This window comes from Oncorhynchus clarkii, chromosome 17, assembly GCF_045791955.1.
Source record: "Oncorhynchus clarkii lewisi isolate Uvic-CL-2024 chromosome 17, UVic_Ocla_1.0, whole genome shotgun sequence".
In the NCBI taxonomy this organism is placed as follows: Eukaryota; Metazoa; Chordata; class Actinopteri; order Salmoniformes; family Salmonidae; genus Oncorhynchus; species Oncorhynchus clarkii.
The window spans coordinates 36791981-36811085 of NC_092163.1; the positions used below are offsets into that span (position 1 = coordinate 36791981).

The 19105-nt window shown below is 44.8% G+C and overlaps 1 protein-coding gene across 2 annotated transcripts in view; it reads left to right on the top strand.

The window, feature by feature from the left end:
* Positions 1-6357: 6357 nt before the first annotated feature.
* Positions 6358-19105, top strand: part of LOC139370758 (plexin-A1-like) — a 314226-nt gene continuing 301478 nt past the window's right edge. For both annotated transcript variants that reach the window (XM_071110449.1, XM_071110450.1), the window contains exon 1: positions 6358-6481. The gene's annotated coding sequence lies outside the window, so the exon portion shown is untranslated. The remainder of the gene's footprint in view (positions 6482-19105) is intronic.

Consider the following 19105-nt stretch of genomic DNA (forward strand, 5'->3'; position numbering starts at 1 on the left):
TATAATGGACTAACATTCTATTTGGAGTTGATGACAATGCAATACAGAAAGGACTGTAAATACACAACGTGAAGCAACCACATATTTAGCCATGGAGCACGTTCTGATTGGCCAGTGAAGGATCAAGCCTCAACACACCTACAACTTGTTTATTCATCAAAACCCAACCCAGCTAATGCGCCAATAATTCCGGTTGTGAAAAAAACACAAATATTCCCGAACCTAAAGCACTACCGGCAGATTTACCATTTCATTAGGCTTGTTAAAATAGAGCCCTGTATGTGTTAATGTCACATCCCAGGTCTTAGTGAGGTGTTCATCTTTAAGTGGCCCAGCCACACATACACACAGACTCTCTGTCTGTCTCTACCTGGGATCCTCTGCCTTCTTCAGCTTTTCAATAATTCAGCTGTAAGGGGAGTCATCAGCTCCGGTATAATTACTGCGTGTGGGTGACAGGGTCCTCTCCCAAGTACACTGGTTGTCACTGGTTTTACTGTTACAGTAGTACCACCAACTGTGCAGTAATTCTGCTTACATCGGAATGTCAATAATTGACTTCATTTTCAAGAAAATCAATATTTGACCCTATTGTTGCTTTGCTAATTAGCTAGTTTTCACTCTAAATGACATGGTGACAGAAACAGCTTTGCATATCTGCTTACGTTGCTAAATTGAATGGAGAGCATCGAATCAACAGGTTTAAGAATATTATGTTCCAGTAACATACATAGTAGTGTTTTCAAGTCCCGGCCTCTACACCCTACCTCAACAATTGCAATCTTGCGTTTGCATTTTCTTGACATGGGGCATAAGCAATGGATTAGCCAAAGGGTTAGCCATATTGTCAGCTGCGGTGAGACTGCAAATCCTCATGTTGGCTCATAACAGTATGAGGTAGTTTGCCATAAACTGACATAGTGTGCTTTAAGTGGTCATGACAGACCTTAACAAATCATTGTAGCATATAGCTGCATTTAGCTTGCTTTATGACTTTTAGTTTTGAGCCCCCACCCCCCTCTCTTTCTCTACCAGTGTCCTCCAAAAATGAAAGTCCCTGGGAGCTACGTCAAAACGCTAATGTGTCAGAGACGACGGAACACAAGTCCCTGTAATCTCGATCATAATGAGTTGTGTGGAGTTCAAACAAAAGCTGCTTCGCCGCACACCTCAAGGCAGAGACATCAGAGTCTGGGGGAGAAAGTGGCGTGTTTAACACCAGTTTAACATCATTTACCACCTATAGGGGAGAGTGGTGTTGAGTATTTTTTTAATTTATATTCAGGATCACTACGTCAAGGGAAATTCATGTAAACATACTTGTTTTGAAAACTTAGTTTGTCCCCAAAAAAGTTGTATTTTGGCACAACTAGGGGACAGGGTAAGTTGAGCTGCCTACACATGTTTGTACTGAATTACATATTACCACAACCTTTTTAAAACCATGTCTAACATGGACCTTATTGAAGCTTATAGAGACCCCAGCTGATGTATATAACAGTTTTAAACCAGCTACTTTGGTTTAGGTACAAGCATCATGAAACCTATAACACAATACATTCATTTGAGTTTGTGAGAATCTGTTTTTTTTATTTTTTATGTGGTTTCCATGTGGTTACTTCCTTCACAGGCTCCAAGGAATGATGACCTTTTTCTAAATATTGGGTCACATGATTCAGTTTGTGTATAGTTTCCTAGAAACAAGGGGTGGCTCAACTAACCCTTTGACTCTGATTACACACACTCTCCCCTACGTAGGTCGTGAGCAATTGATGACACAAATACTACCTTGTATAATGTAAACATGTTGGAAGAGCTATGCTCTTCCTCTTGATAAGAGGCTATGTTATCTGGCATACAAATGTTACACCTCTTTTTCCTCGGCCATTGCAGTCTGTGTACTCATGTTTTTAAATAGCAGTGGAAAACACTTAGAAACAGCTCATGTCGGACATTTTGTTTCCAGAGAGGAAAACATAACTGATTAGTTTTTGAACAGACAGGTAATACGTCTATAATGGATGAGAACGCGGTGGCTACTGCTTACAATATTCCCAGTGGTGTTCATTTACAGTTAATTGATAGCCGAGGTCTATGAAGAGATACACATTAAATCAAAGCAAATAAGCCTGCCTATAGGGTTGCATGCCATTTAAGAAACAAGCCTCGTGAGTCTTTTCGAGCTTCCTGCAACTGAAACGCACTCTGAAATTAATAATTCAAGTGGAAATATGCTTAACTCATATTACCTTACTTAAGGCATTATTATTTTAAAGGCACTTTAACTTCTACCAGCACTCCCAACCTTTAGAAGCTAAAGCTAGAGCCCTTAATTGAAACAAGAACAAAGCGGCCACCCCGCCTCTGTTTCAGTAAAAAGCTGAGGGATGGCCCTGGGGAAATGTGACTGCACTCAAACTCATAGGCAAAGCCATGGACGCAAGGACTGACCATCCATTATATCAAATTGATAGTTTTATCCATGTTTTGAGGCGATACAGTGTTTACATTTACATTGTTAACAAAACATTGGCGTAAAACCAGCTTATGTTATGGGTTTCGATGAGGTACAGTCCATTATTTTCCTGAGGCATTTATAAAGTTATGTTCTTCAAGAATCAATGTGTTACGCTTGTCGTCGGATGATGATAAATGACCGGACCAAGGTGCAGCGTGGTAGGCGTACATTCTCTCTTCATTTGAAAATGTAACACCGGGAAAAACCAATGAACACAAACCGAACGTAACAGCTAGTCGTGCAACAAACAAAGACAAGATCCCACAAAACCCAAAAGGAAACTGGCAACTTATATCTGATTCCCAATCAGAGACGATAGACAGCTGCCTCCGATTGGGAATCCAACACACCAACATAGAAACAGAAAACCTAGAATGCCCACCCTAATCACACCCTGACCTAACCAAATAGAGAAATAAAAAGGCTCTCTAAGGTCAGGGCGTGACACAATGGCTATATACAGAATGTCATTCATTTATACGTCCACAAATAGATGTAGCAACTAAGGATTCTAGCTTTAAATACAGTAGTAAATGCTTACTCCTCTAGTTTTTTATTCTTATTTACAATCCCCTTCTGTTACAGTGAGATCCACAAGTATTGGGACAGTGACACACATTTTGTTGTTTTTGCTCTGTACGCCAGCACTTTAGATTTTAAATGACACAATGACTATGAGGTTAAAGGGCAGACTGTCCCTTTTTGTACATAGCCCCCCCCCCCCCCCATTTTTCGCGGACCAAAAGTATTGGGACAAATTCCCTTACAGTATGTGTATTAATGTAGTACAAAGTTAATTGGTCCCATAGTCAGAGCAGGCAATGACTACATCTAGCTTGTGACTACACCTTTTATTTTGTGCCAAATAGAAATGAAACTGGTTCATAATGTACTGTATTGTGTCGTGTTGGGAGTCACTTTGATTGGAAATAAGAATAGAATATGTTGCTAAACACATCTTCTACATTCCTGTGGATGCTACCACGATTACAGATAATCCTGATTGAGAATGTTACAGGCAGAAATATCATACCCTCTTCCCTCCAAAACGCTAACCCCCCGCCTATTATTGTAATGGTGAGAAGTTATTATGTATTGGTTATTGCGTCTTTGTTATTATGTCTATGATATTTGTGCGTCTGACTTTCTCACAAATCATTATTCACAATTTATTCAGGACTATCCATAATCGCGGTAGCATCCACATGAATGTAGAAGTGTTCAGAAACATATTCTATTCTTATTTGCAAATAATAGTAACTCCAAAATTACACAACACACATTATTTACCATTCATTTTTATTGGGCACAAAATAATGCAAAACACAACCAAAACAAAAAGAAAATGCATCCAAAAAAGTTTGTACAGTCAACAGCTTAATGTAGTCATTGCGTGCTATGAATATGGGACCAAATACTTTTCACTACTTTACACAAGGGAATGGGAGGGAATCATGTACAGAAAGTGCTGTAATTTCTAGACGGTTCAGCCGATATGGATGAAAATAACCTCAAATTAAAGCTGACAGTCTGCACTTTAACATTATAGCCAAAACAACAGAACACGTGTCACTGTCCCAATACTTATGGAGCTCACTGTATGTACCTGATAAATCACAACCGACAGGTTCATATGTCTGACCTGTCCTAATCGGTCATTGGCAGCTCCTGGACGTCTCTGGAATTTCCTCATCTGGGCAGGATGAATCTTATCATTAGGCGGATGTTAGCATGAGCTAACAATAAGCTAATTGCATCATTATTACCTGCTTAGTCTTACCATGACATGTCACCTCAGGTAACAGGTGTCCCCTGCAGTCTAGTTTTAACGGGGTTCATGGTACGGTGTTAACATTATGTCTGTTTTGTTGGCATAGGTTCGCTGGCTTGTTTGTTATAGGGCGTCGTATTTGAGGATTTTGGATCCACTGAAGTCTCCGCCTTGGCAAGATCGATTGATCCGATTACGATGGCGATCTGCAGCAAGTGTGAACGCGCATAAATGCATGTCAGAGCCCGTGTCTTGTGTAGCCTATGTGTGCTTAGTGTGTGTGAATGCTAATGTTTGCACAAGGTGCGCTTGAGTGCATGTACTGTATATATATATACAGCATTTGAGTGTGTTTATTCAAGTGTGTGTGTGATATTTGTGTGTGTGTGTGTGTGTGTGTGTGTGTGTGTGTGTGATATTTGTGTATAGTGTGTGATTGGTGATTGTATAAGATTGCTAATGTGTGTGTGTGTGTGTGTGTGTGTGTGTGTGTGTGTGTGTGTGTGTGTCTGTGCGCGCGCAGGGTGCATGTAGGAGCGCAGAGACTCCTGCCTCTAGCAGATCAGTCAGTACATACTGTATTTGCACTGTGTGTATCCAATGTAACCGTTTGTTCTTTTGCTCTGTTCCCAAGCACAAGTGCATTAATAGTGTATGGCTAAATACACAGCAAAACAACAACAAACAAAAAGCCACACTTAAATATTCTCTCTGCTTTCTGCCCAAGTCGTATCCTTTGTTGACCACCTCAACAAATCATGACAGCTGACATCCTCTATCATTCTTTGAAATGAACAACTAACTCATGCCATTGATTTGCACATTGGGATTCAAATAATCAAATTGAATCAGAAGGGACCAGTGAAGAGACAGTCTATTTTCATTCATTTCCTGGTCCAGGAGAACAGCGGTCTTGCTGTTGAAGTTGAAAATATGGTCTGTTGTGAAAGAATGTTTCACATAGTGTGTGGGAAACTGTGTTCCATGTTCTGTCTCTTGATATTAGTGTTGGGAGAACCATTGCGCAAACCTCAGCCTGTGGTTGAGTGCTGTGAGGACCCTTACACACACAGACAGAAAGAGCCAGGTGGTATGGTGAGTGCCAGACCTGGCTAGCTCCTCTCAAGAGTGCAATCTGTAATGTGAGCTGCCCGTTAGAATAACTTGTTTATCCCAAAAGCTTCCTTGCTCCAAGGACACATAAAACTGTGTCCAATACACACTTTGTAAGATGATCTTCCTAGGAGACTGTTTATAAATATAAAAATTTCAGGTTTCACTTCTACTGTCAAAAACAACCTTTTCTATAGACAGGTCTATAACAAACCCTGTTTGTCTGTGAACAATCAAGCCTAGCCTATCATGAACTGAAGCAATAGCCCTCTTGTTGACAAAGACAAATATAGACGGATCATTTGTTATTCATTTTGCCTAACCTTTTATTAATTCATCAACTCAGGGAAAATTACGTTATTTTCTTACGAACATGATTAAAGGCCAAGAAAGTGAGGTTGTTTTGCCAATTTCAAGCTGTGGCCACCATCTGACTTATTTTCCTTCTTTGTCTATGGTATTATGGCTGTTCCAAACATTCGTCAGAGGTGCATGCCACCACCTACTCCGAGGGCTGTGTCTGCCTACTGTTCTGGAGTGTGAATTCATTACACCTTGTGACAAACAGGAGGGGGGAAAAGGGCGAGGAACCGGGAAGAAAAATTGCCCTACCAACTAATCCGACACCCTTCAAAACCTCACCACTATTCCACTCGTTTGCCCTACCTGATCCCTCACCAGGTCGGCAGTCCCCACGGGACACGATCGTTCAACACACCTTGTACCTCTTCTCCAGTAAAATATCGTACACCCAAGGACTTCTCTGCAGCTGCCACCACCACATATATGTCCTGTGATTTTACGTTCCATTATCTGCGGTACAATTGATCACTCTACTCATCGACGCCCTCTGTGGAATAAACAAGGTATTGAGGCAGTCCTCGCTCTCATTGCCAGACAGACACATCGAGGCAGGCTTCTTTCTCTCTGGAAGCCTCGAGCTGCATTCCTCTTCATTCACACGAAGGGAGCCGCAGTGGTGAGCACGCTAGCACACCGTGACAAGAGTGGAAATGTCCTCAAGTTTTGGATTTTAACCACATTGGCTAGGATATCTTACCCAATGGCCACTTGAATTTGTAAGTACCCAGAGGAGTTTGGTGCGTTCTTTTGAACGAGATAAACGGTTATTTTGGTTTGAAACATTTGGGTGTTTTCGCTCCCATGTTGCGAGTTTGGTATCGGAAGTTTTTTTGTTGTCTCCTTTCTGGTAGGAGGACCTCTGCGTTGCGTCTGACGAGTTTATGGAGCTTGTGATTTCAAAACATAGACCTTGTAAGAGGCAAGAAACTAGCCCCTTTCTTATGTTGTTGTTACCTAAGCGCAACCAATTTTATTTACCTGTGATTTGAACTTCTTCACAAACAGTCTTGGAATGCTTGTCCAACTGTTTTTCTGTGTAATTCAATACGTTCAAGAGTTGATCAACACCGAAGTCGTAGTGGAAAACTGCGGATATTGGAGCGTTGTGTGTGTTCGGTGTGTGGATGTATCCCTTCGCTGTTCTTCAAGCAGATAGGCTACTTGAATTAACCCGAGCAGAAGCAGAATTCAAGCTTTACATCTCAAGACTTATTGTACTCTAGCCTATTTTATTGCTGTTCACTCGGGGTTTTATTATAGGCTACATCCTATCCTGACATCCTTATATCAATATTGTTTTTCTATTCGAAAAAACATGGGCAAGGACCTATAGTTCAACGGTGAATGGAAAAGCAAACTATTGGTTACCTCATTGCAAAGGGAATGCTGTTGCATTGCCTTTTTTTTTTTTTTTAGAAGGAATGCCTCCATAGACTATATAATTATAGCCATTCACTGACAGACACTGTCGCCTGGAAAATTGTCTTGGGCGGTGAGTGGGGACACTGGGGAGGGTGGCATGTGTGGCTCATACACGGCTTTACATTGACATTCGTTGCATGCTCTCACATATTGGGGCTATTTCTTGTTAGTTCTATGCTATTAAATGGACAGAAGGGAATGTAGCATATCTCAAGGGACCTGGTGCAGCTTTGTAAAAAAAAATCGATAACCCCTATTGGCTCTAAAATAATTAGAAATTGTGTTTCATGGTGTGTTAAAAGAGCGTTAATCTGCTAAGGAATGAGTGGCAATTTGTAGGCTTTGTTATTCAACAGCAATTGTAATTCCCTATTGAGTGGTAATAGAAGGTTGAGGGTTGTCGGTGGGTGTGTTGGTCTACGCATTGGCTGTCGTCTATTGAATATGCACTCAAATACTATTTGATTTTTCTTTAATAGTTTTTTCAGTATAATTCTGGTGAGCAAATTACACACGACCCACCCTCCTCCTCAACATATAGCATTCACCAGTTAAAAAGCCTGACCGAATTTGAATGTGTTATTTCAATATGTTGTAGGCTGATTTGTCTTGCCCGTTGGCCTTTGCCCTCAGTTTACAATTTAGGCAACAGACATTGGCTTGGTGGTTAAAGGCTACGACTACCTATTCACATGTAAATGGTGAAGGATCTCAAGCGTGACAAATGTTTGTTTAGTAGGAGGTACTAGTTGAATATGACTGTCCCTAAGTCATCGGATTGGCATTTGCTTCTGCTCGTAAATCACTGAATGACAGACCGGTTGGTCTTCTAGCTACTCAAGAGTGTCTGAATCCACTGGGAATTAGTTGTAGCGCTAGTCTACATAGATCATTGCGGCTACAATGTTTACATTCTGTAGAGTTGTATTCAAAGTAGAGACATTGTATCAGTGCGCGACCAGTGGCAACAATGTAGCTGAATGACACGTTGGTAGGAATGACGTTCGCACGCTGGTGCTTTTCAATCCAATTTCCTCACCCATCCTTCATCTTCAACCCTCAAACTCACCTGCATGTCTAGCCTGAAGACTCCGGCATAAATGAGCATTTGTATTGGGAAGGTTTCCTCTCACCACCTCTTACAAGTAGATGACTGACTTACCCAGTTAAATAAAATAAATACAAGGCCGTTATATTTGAATTTAGGCCAACTTTTCAAAGCGGTGGTAGTGCTTTCAGATTTATATCACCCGAATCGCGCACACAATATGAAAATGCATGCACGGGACTCATGCACTTATTGCATGAGCTGGTGCACTTATTTACATTCTTCCGTGCATGGCTCAGTTGATAGAAATCTGAATGCACTACCGGCTCTTTGAAAAGTAGATTTAATTGTACTTTTGTGTGACTATGTTGTTTTGCACGCCTACCTGCAAAAGGACCATGCTCACTCACATCCGGTGAAGTAAGTTAAAACATATACTTGTCGCGTTTGTCGGCGCTAGCAAGGACATGTTTTTTTCTTCTAACAAATGTATGGGATTAATCTGACTGTGACTAATGCCAAGATGATATACAATCTTCCGAGATGAATTTGAAGAGTTGAACCTGAAGTTTTGCTGGATAAAAACCTTACCAGACATGACATCAAGCAGTAGCCCATATGGACGTGTGTTGTTGTATTGTGACTCCGTGGCTTGCTCTGTCATCAATGGATTAAGTGTGGGTCCTCACGTTTTGTCGTTTATCCTATGCGTTTCCAGTATGGCGTTGCAAATGACTCTGCCAGAAAACTACAAGCATGTCAGGCTGGCCATTCACTGATCTAGTGTTGATATCAACTGGATTTTAATTTATTTTTACCTTAATTTGACTAGGCAAGTCAGTTAAGAACAAATTCTTATTTTCAATGACGGCCTAGGAACAATGGATTCACTTCCTTGTTCAGGGGCAGAACAAGTTGAAAATCACCTTGTCAGCTCCGGGTTCGATCTTGCAACCCTTCGGTTGCTAGTCCAACGCTCTAACCACTAGGCTAATTGCCGCCCCAATTGAGGAATGAGGAAGAACCTACTGTCTAACTTGATTCTGTAGGGCGAACGGGCTTTATAAAGTGAATCAATAGTCAGTACCTCCCTCCAGTGTATGTGCGTAGTGTGTGTGAGTCTTACGTTTGTGTGCGTCTCCAGTGTGTGTGAGTGGACTTGGCAGAAGACTGGTACATTAACAGCCCCCTTGACTGGCAAACATTTTAAACCGGTGTGACAACCTCATCCTGAGGTATTCTCTCGCTCTCTCTCCTGCTGTTTCTTTCTCTCTCCTCCTCTCCTTCTCCCACTGTCGCTTTCCCTCTTCTCTCTTCCTGTCACTCCTTCTTTCTTCACCCTCTCTCTCATTTTCTTTCCTCCTGTCAGGGCTATGTGTGTTTCTCCCTCTGAGGAGTGCCCCTGCTGGGTTCCGACACCCTGTCAAAATTCCCACATTTCGGAATCTCCGCTTCCCCTCTCTCTGTTCTGACTTCTGTTAATTGTTGGTTTCGGCTCATTAGGACACATCCACCGCTGTTCCGGTCCAATCCGCCATGGTATCTACGATATTCCTGGCATGCCAGCCCAGGCTGCACTGTTTTGGCTCACTCTTGGCTCTCTCAAGGAGGAAGCGTTTAGTGCGAGTGTGAAAGGAGACCTCTTACCAATGTGAGTTTGTCAGAGGGAGGCAGCGGGATGCCATGCGAGTGGTTTAATTTCCCCTTGAAGATGATTGAGGGCTTTCTCAATGGAGCGTAATGGAATATCTTCTTTCCATATACGAACCAGTGGACATGGGTTGCCATTTTTTGTTTCTTCCTCTCTTTCATATTTTTCCCCCTCGCTTTTTCCCCTTCTCTTCCTCCTCTCTCTGCTCCTCCTCTCATTCTCCTTTTGCTTCCCTCCCTGTTCATGTCCCCCTGTAGTTTCTCTCTCTCTCTCTCTCTCTCTCTCTCTGTCTCTCAACGTTATAACCACGCTTCCTTCGTTCCCTCTCCATCTTTCCATCTCCCCCCCCCCCTTTTTTGAACAGTGTGACTGTCTCTCTGGGGTTCCCTGTGGCCCCTGGGCTAGGCTGCAGCAGTGATATTAAAAAGCACCAGAGAGGCCAGCAGTGAAGGGGTTTGTCTGAGGGTCCCGACACACGTGAGAAATAAGCCTTTTTACCCGACTAATATAGACCTTAGAACTCTCTCCAATACAAAACCTCCCAAGGCCTGTCAGGCATACTGACGGACTGAGTGACTAGCTGTTCGATGGGACTGACCTTGAATTTAATCGGCAGTGTGCAGTCATGGTGCCAGTGCACCAGACCACGTCTTTGTATTCGTTCTACCACACGATGCATTTCTATCGGAAAGGTTCTGTAACGTTGCATTCTCTTGAACAAACCCCAGGATGGATAACCAGCTGACCAAGACCAGTGTTTCACCCACCATTGCAACTACGGTGTATTTCCCCCCCCCCGCCTAGAGAAAAGAGTTTGGCTTCTGTTGACAGTTATTGATTTCAATTGACAGTTTTGATGATATGGGGGCGTTTACTGGGAAATAATCCAAGGGAAAGGCTGACCAAGGCACCTATTGGTCCACCGAGCTCCGAACGGCAAACGTTTCTCTTCTTCCTCCGCTGAGGGGACAGGCAATGGAGCCGTCCAGGAAGTGTATCAATCAGTGTGTCACTGTCCAGATGTCAAGCGGTCGCCCAACTGCGGTACACTTGTTTTGAAACTGAAAACAGAACTGAGCTCTCTTATTGGACAGGTCCAGGTAGAACCCCCCCCCCCCCCCCCCCCCTCTCCACCATTTCATTCAATTTGGTGCCTAATGAACAAGACCCAGGGTTTCGCATAGCATGGTTGTTGGTGTCGTTCAAGTTTAATTCAGGAAAATCATTTTTAATGAACGCAAAATAAATTCCTGGATTTATGAAACTGTGCACGTAGGCCTTTATGAAAATTGAATATTGTTGTTAGAATACTGTTTTTGTTGACAATGGTATTTTCTAAATGATGTGGGAGCCTAGTGGTTGTTTGTACTGCTCAGTGGAGTCTGTCAGCCTCTTCAGGCTTGTTTAATGAAAACCACTGTGGGAGAGGAGGCGGCACACTGAGCAAAGCAAAATATGTGTATTTTTGTTGGTGCAGTACACAATTTGTGTGTGTGCATCTATAGGTGTACACTGTGCTCGTATAGGCAATGTGCTTAGGTAAAAAGGCCTTTGTGTATGTGGGTGTGTGTCCATTCCTAGGTTTAATATAAGCATACCCACTCTCCATTGTGGGGAAGATTTAACTAGGAATAGTTGACAACAGGCTTTTTATTGTTGTGATTCGTGTTAATGGTGTGGCGGACTCACTTCAAAATTGCTTGTTTCTTCGCCTTCTGTGTCTCTTGCTCCTCTCCTCTCCCTGCAATGCAGTATCTGCCCTGGCACTGTCCCTCTCATCATATCTGCTCTGTTTACCGAGGGGAATTTAAATAATTAATTTGCCTGCCTGTAAATAAGAATAATAGAATGCGCTGCCGGTCCTTTAAGAGAGCCACTTGCCCAGGGAAAGCATGGCCGCCAGCGATACTATAAATCAGGTGTGGTGTGGCGACATAAATGGGAGACCGTCGCTCACCCCTCCCTGTTAGAGGAAGAAAGGCTCATTTAAAGGAGGTCAACAGCGCCGCTTTGCCCTCAGGCGGTGTGTGTGTGTGTGTGTGTGGCAGAGTGAGCAAGAGTGTGTGATTGTACCTGGCACACATGCATACACACACATGCACGCCACCCACTCTGAAGTCAACACCTGTGTGTTTACCAGATGTAGGTAAGTGTTCATTTATTCATTTTGTTTACTGCCTGTGTTCCCCTGAGTGCTTGGAAGTGGACTGCTTCAGGCTAGTTTGGCCTGTGTGTGTGTGTGGTGAAATGAAGTGGGCAGTCACGTCAGAGAAATAGCCTAGTTGATACCAACTAGCTGTGTTGACGGTTAGCTAAATTCATTCAAGTCGGAAGTCGGCTAGATTCTCGCTTTGGCCAGTTGATTTAAAAAAAAAAAATCCATCGGAATCACTAGTTCGCGTTCCAGCCTCTCACTTCCAGAGCTAAACTCCCAGTGACTTTTTGCTCTTAATCTCTCTGCTGTGTCTGTCTCGGCCAAAGGGATAGCTGGAATTCCAGGCACCGACGGCTCCGCGGAGCGAGCTGCAGATAAGCTTTTTAGATAAGAACACGCCGTGAAACTGTAGCGCGGTCAGAGGTTGAGTGGTAAAAGGAGCGATGTGGTAAGAAGCGCCCTCCCCCCGACTCCACTCCAGATAAGTGTTTCTCAACTCCAGTCACGCCAAGGGACTTTTTTGGTTGTTTTGTTCTAACTCCGCTCCAACAGATTCAACTAGTCATGAAGCCCATTGAGTGTTGAATCAGACGTGTTGGTGTGAGGCGGAATTTCAAATGTGCACACCCTGGGTGGGGGGGCTTCCTGCAGGACTGATGTTGACACATGCTCTCTAGACTAAAACACGTTGGCCTACAACATCACAAGCCCTCCCCTTCTATCTAGCCCCCTTTGTCAACGCTCTCTTTTGTCTGTGTGTGAAAGAGTTAGAGACAGATATGATGAGCCCGCCACTCGTCTCAAATCAAATGTTATTGGTCACATACAGGTGCTTAGCACGTTATTGCGAGTGTAGCGAAATGCTTGTGCTTCTAGTTCCGACCGTGCAAGCAAAGTTTCCTAAGAACTAGAAGCGAAGCAGCCCTCTCTGTCGGTGCCATCATATCATGTGCGTCGGCATTGTACCGTAGCATAGCATGTCAACCACAGATATTTGATTTTTGCCCCTCAAGGCTACCCTTAATGCAAAAGGTTAGCGGGACGGTATAAAAAGGTTAGCGAGCCGGTATAAAAAGGTTAGCGGGCCGGTGCAAAAGGTTAGCGGGCCGGTGACATGCCTCCATCCTGTTGGAAGGAGACCCACACCTGTTGCACATATTTGTTCTGTTCCAGCACTAGCACAGCTGATTCATTTGCTAAATGAATCCTCAATCCCAGTAGTTGAATCTCAGGTGTACTACAGCTAAAATATAGTAAATGTATGCAGTGTCTCTGGGTCCAGGAGGAACGGATTGGGAAACACTTTAACCAACCGATGCCAATGCTTCATTAGCCAAAGTTCTCAGGAGTTTTGGAAGCTTCTGTCTTGTGGTTCTCCTCTCAACATTTTACATTTGTGCAATTTAGCAGATGCTCTTATCCAGAGAGACTTGTACTTTTTCGTACTGGTCCCCTGTGGGAATCAAACCCACATCCCTGACATTGCAAGCACCATGCTCTACCCCACCCCACCTTTCCTTCATCCCTCCCTCCTTGCCCTTCTCTTTTAACTTAGCTTGTTAAGTGAAAAGCCACTCCAGCCATGTTGTGCAGAACATTGCATATGCTAATTCCTTTAGCAGACCTGGGCCAGCCGTGTAGCCTAAACGCTAACCCAGCGGGGGATACCACTCCACTCCGCAGCTGGGTGAGGGCTTTTTATTAGTCCCTCCTCAACCCCTTGGGGAGTTGAGTTAGTAGACAGGGCCTGGGACTAGAACTCTGGGAATAATTATTGCTGGCGAGACAATGCGGGAATGGGCGGGGAGGAGGAGGAGGGCTGAGACTGAGTGAGTGTGGGGGGGGGGGGGGGGGGTCAAAGGTTAGACAGATCCTCTTTAAGGTGGGGGGATGGTGGATAGTTTATTGGCAGCGGGACCTCTCCCTCCCTGCTCTCCAAGGCAGGTTTAGCTGCTATGGGAAGGTGGGGAGAGGCTTGGTTAAATGGGCCCCCGCATTACAGTCATGATGACTCCAGTTGTGCTTGGTGGCATTTGACAACCCCCCCCCCCCCCCCCCCCGTTCTGCATACGTGGTTCCATCCATCCCCAAGAGCTGTCATTGAGGTCAAGACTGTACCAGCTCACGGGGAAAAGGGGGGTGGGCGGTGTAGGAAGGGGGATAACATAGCATCCGACTTCTCAGTGTTAGTCATTGCTGGTTCAATGATTCAAAGCTATTTTTGTTCATGCGCTGCACAAGCGCGCTCCACCCTTTCAGATGGCAGTGTTGATTTAGTTAGTGTGACACTTCAGGAATGCAGATGGAGGCCATATGATTCAGTCGAATCAGGCAGCGGGTTTCTATTGTCGAGCGCCACATTCCGATTAAATGGAGTGTGTGACTGGTGCAAGGTGCTGACCCGTGAAGGCTGAGAGGAGTTCCTTCCTTTCTCGCATTTCCCTCTCTCTCTCTCCGTCCCTCCCTCCCCCTATCCACCATTCCCATGGTGCTTGAGGAATGCGGTTGTTCCAGTTGATCGGGCCGTCATCTATTTATTCCCCCCCCCCTCTGTATGATCTCCTTCAGCTTTTAGAATGGGCCTGTCATGGCCTTTGGCAGGTCATGAGACTGACTGACGGTTTTGTCCAACAGCCAGCGCAGGGGGGGTGAAACGTCCCAAATGTTGCAGAACCAGATGGAACATATAGAGCGGATTCCCTGTTCTACATCTCAAGCCAGCATATCTGTACGATAACATTTGTATCTGGACGTTCTGTAACATTGCACCCTCCTGAACAGGACCCGGGTCCACCCGGTTAAAGCAGGAGAACAAGACATGAAAATGGGCTTGAATGCAGTTGTCACATCGGCTTCATTTTAATGCTCCAACCTATGATTGGAGTTTATTTGATCTATGCCTATCGAGTTTGAACAGGACACATTTTTAAAGGAGGTACTCACTCTATTCCAGTGGCACGACACAAGCCGTTTGAGCTGATTCAAGAGGCCCACCTCTTTCTTGCCTTTTTTATGAATTGGCCTCGGCACAGACATTTGAAGCCACACAATCCAGAAGACTGAACACGTTTTAGGATTGTTGTAATTTCAGGAACCCCTCCAGGAACCCCTCCAACCCCCTTCAACAAAACTACGCCCGTCCACCTCAGCCAGGAAAGAGGGGATAGGAGGAGAGAAGACGAAGGGAGGGAACTTGGCAGCGTAGCTGGTTCAGCTCTCTGCACAAAGTCTATCGGGAGCGTTGTTCTGGGGAAGACCGGTTGTTGTGTGTGTGTGTGTGTGTGTGCGTGTGTGGGCAGGGCAGGGGGAAGGATGACAAAACCGAGGGAGAGCGCTGACTCAAACTTTAATTAAGCCCTCATCCAGCAATCGGAACAGCTGCTGCCACCCTGGTGACTAGACAGATGTTAGGGGTGTTTTAACGAGAAAGTTTTGTTATTTGGATAAGTATTTTGGGTGGGTATTTTGGGTGGGTATTTTTGGCGGCAGCGGTGGGGTCTTTCTCACTCCCGATCACCAGGGTCACCAGCTCGGTTCCTGGAAAGCAACAGGCCAGTGAGTTAACCGTATCTTTTGTAGCTGAATTCTCCAAGATGGATAGACTAGACGCCTCCATTTTAAGAATGAGAGGGAGACCGAGAGATGGGAAACGGGAGAGGCAGAGACTAACATGCACCCATGCACACACCTAGAAACTTGGAGAGACGCACTGAAACTTGGAGAAACACACTTCATCAGAGATGTTGACCCTTGCCCTTTTCCTATTGTAGCTGAAGTGCTGAGTACTTGTCTGCAGCTCCCACACACATACACACACACACATACACACACACACATACACACACACACGCGTAGTAGATCCTGGGACAGAGGACAAACTGGCGTTACACCACGCTAGGAGCCGTCTTGGTGTTCGTCCAGCGTACATAGATTCTCACTGGATTCAGAACTAATTGACATTGGGAAAAGGTTGACTTGGCTCAGCTCAAGCTACTATTATTTCGGTCTCGCCAAACCCCTGTCTAATCTAATCTTGTCAAATGATAAAACATTGATCACAGAAAGAGTGATGCTGTATGATGTTGCTGCCTGTGTTTTTGATCAAGGCGGCGAGTGTGTGCGTACATCACGGGGCTCTGCCTCGAGTGAGTGCCTCTTCAGTGAAAAGCTGCAACTCTCTCCCTTGATCTCTTTCTCTCGCGCGCTCATTCACTCACTCCCCCCTCCCGTCGCTCTAACCTTGCGTTGGCGTGTGTTGATGAGCATGGAGTGGAGGCGCGTGCGCGTGAGATTGAGAGGGAGAGCTCCGTTTTGTTGTGTAAATGCAGCACGCCATCAATTGACTGCCCGCCTCCCTGCCTCTCCTTCAGCGGTTGAACCCTGCCCTCCGCGTGTCTGGCCCCCGGAGTGTTTGTGTGGGGCTACCCTCTTTCCCTCCCCCAGGGGCAGTGATGGCAGCTTGCCAGGGGAAGGATGGGCACCACCCACTACTCCCCCTTACTTGCGATTCATGAAATATGATAAACCAGGTGGTTCGAGCCCAGAATGCTGATTTGGCTAAAAGCCGTGGTATATCCGACCGTATATCACGGGTACGACAAAACATTTTCGATTTTTGCTGTTCTAATTACGTTGGTAACCAGTTTCTAATAGCAATAAGGCACCTCGGGGGGTTTGTGGTATATGGTCAATATACCACGGCTAAGGGCTGTATCCAGGCACTCCGCGTTGCGTCGGGCCTAAGAACATCCCTTATCCTTTCTATATTAGCCATACACCACACCCCCTCGTGCCTTATTGCTTAACTATAGCCCCAGATACTGTAGTGAGCAAGCTGCTATTGGAACTGTGTTCTTGCACTAATACCATGTCTAGCCATGTTTCAGGCTGTGCCATGTCCCCATCTGTCCCCAACTGCGTCACTGGTGTCACCCTCCATCCGTAATGCAAGCTAATGCTACCCTCAGCCGTTTGGCCTACTGATTCTAGCGCTGGCGCTGTGAGAGCTGTTGGCCCTCTAGATCAGACCCACATGTCGTTTTATGTAAAAGACCGATGGCCCGATGTGACCTTTTTTCAACCCTCCCCAATCCCTCTCTCCCTGGCTGACTCGGCCCTGGTGGAGCGACGGATGTGCACACGCAAGTGAAGCAGACGTTGTCGTTCCAGACCGAGGCGGCTGTCTGTGTTGCCGTTGGGTAAGGGAAAAGTGTGAAGCAACGGGATATTCTAATTCTGTGAGGTTGTTGTTGTCTGCAGGCCTTGCTTCGAGGACAGCTAGATGCTACGTCGTGCTATATTAAGAAAATACTTCTTTACCTTCTGTAGCAGACACACAAACAACACTGTACTCTCCCGACCTCTTGTTTCCCACCCGACGCCCATTGTATTCCTGAAGTAAACAGTCCCGCGGCACTCGGGAGCCGAGAAGCCAAACAATAACCTGCTACTCCGTATTGCTACAGTGGGTTTAACACTAGACACGTGCACACAAAAGACTCACCGTACCATTTTGTGTCTGGCGAACCCGCAAAGGGAAACGATACAATTGCCAGGGAGAGAAAGTGAAGCGAGCCGTCACAATAGCAGTTACTGTATTACGGGCGCCATTGAAGTAGACCGTTCACTAGGGCTGACCCCATGTGGTCGATTGTTTGATCGATAGGCTGTTGGTCAATCGAGATTTCTTTTAGTCGAGCTGTTGCAAATTGAAGACGGAGACACCCGTCTGAGTCGCGCCCTACAGTGGACTGACCCGTTGCGGCGGTCATGGGGATGGGGCAGTCCGGCGCTCTAAGACGTGTGCTCCTGAAAACAGTAAATGGTTCTATTTGGTAAGAATAATGGTGCAACACTAATAAATATAATCATATTTTTTTGAACAATTTACGCGTCCTTCCACGATGGACAGCAGTCGTTGACTTGGCGTCTTTCCCTATGTTACCATGTGAATAATAGCAAAGTTAACCTTATTGGTTTTTAGAGCAATGAGGCAGCGGGGGGGGGGGGGGGGGGGGGGCTTAGCCTTAATTGCCTTAAGAATATTGAGGAGAAAGGAAACGCCAACTTTAGGTCTATAATCAATAGCCTAACTGTTAAACATGCCTGGCTTTTATAAATCATCCACATACTGTATATCGACAGAAATAAGGCGCCCTGCTTCTGTTGCCGGTTTGAGTGTTTGTTTAATGGTCTACTGATTATGTGAGCGCCAAGCCTCACGCAACCTTGCAAGATGTCAGATAATGCAATTAGGCTGTTAAATGTTTGCTATGCTGTAATAAAGGCTTTAAAAAACAACTCATTTATTCAGTGTTTACACTGTTCCAAACAGGCAGAAAAAAAATTATATTGTAATCTAACGGCACCTGTTTGTCACACATAATATGCATGCAGTTCTCCTATACCCTCTGGTTTCTTGATCTCGTTGTTGTTACTACAATTGTCAGTGTGATCCTCATTTATAGTAAGCAATGTCATTATCGTTAGCAGGCTCCTTATAGTAGGCTTGTGTCACCACCATCGAGCTGCAGGCCAAAGAGCGCGTCCTTGTTTAGCCTGAATACTGTATAGGCTACTGTGTCCATCCATCCATCATTCATTCGTTCATCTCATCCCACAGCATCCAAGTCGTTCGTGCTTTGAAATGCAATCGAGCATTTTGGCGTTAAAATGTAATAACAAAGGAAGCTGTGGATAAATTAGCCTGAACAATAAATAAACCGAAATTCACACATGCGAACCCGCGACTGTTTTTAGTCGTTGGTTTGATAATGGCTTTTTATGTCAAAATGTATTTAGTTAGAGCACACACTCTGGTTCATTTATTTAGTGTTTACACTGTTCTGGTCAGGGAAACAATTATAATATTGTCATCTAACTGTTTAGCACACAATACTCACGCTGCACTTGCTCCTATACCCTCCTGTTTTCTTCATCTCCAATAGTTTCCACAACTAAGTCCAACAATCTTCCACACATTTGACTTCCCCTTTCCCTCCTGAGCAACCATTAAAAATTCCTCCCATTTTTGAGTTAAATCTTTTTTATGTGGCCCACATCCA